Source organism: Limulus polyphemus, unplaced genomic scaffold (genome assembly GCF_000517525.1).
Source record: "Limulus polyphemus unplaced genomic scaffold, Limulus_polyphemus-2.1.2 Scaffold3183, whole genome shotgun sequence".
Classification (NCBI taxonomy): domain Eukaryota; kingdom Metazoa; phylum Arthropoda; class Merostomata; order Xiphosura; family Limulidae; genus Limulus; species Limulus polyphemus.
The window spans coordinates 79560-80235 of NW_013668793.1; positions in this window are offsets into that span (position 1 = coordinate 79560).

A 676-nucleotide genomic window follows, 5' to 3' on the forward strand; every position below is an offset into this window, starting at 1 on the left:
TTCAAATATTCACAAGAGCTATAACACGGACACGACCTACAGTGACCCAGCTGACAGTAACACATACTACGTTGAGAGCTTCGTGTCAACATCCTACATAATCAATAGTCGTAACACACATGATCAATAGTCCTAACACACTCTATAAATAGCCCTAACACACACATGATCAATAGTCCTAACACACACACATGATCAATAGTCCTAACACACACTATAAATAGCCCTAACACACATTATCAATAGTTCTAACACACACTATAAATAGCCCTAACACACACTATAAATAGCCCTAACACACATTATAAATAGCCCTAACACACATGATCAATAGTCCTAACACACACTATAAATAGCCCTAACACACATGATCAATAGTTCTAACACACACATTATAAATAGGCGTAATAAACACGATCAATAGTCTTAATACTCATATGATCAATAGCCATAATACACACATGATCAATAGTCTTAATACTCATATGATCAATAGCCATAATACATATATATGATCAATAGTCCTAATACACACATGATCAATAGTCCTAATACACACATGATCAATAGTCCTAATACACACACGATCAATAGTCCTAATACACACACGATCAATAGTCCTAATACACACACATGATCAATAGCCATAATAGACGTATGATCAATAGTACTAATA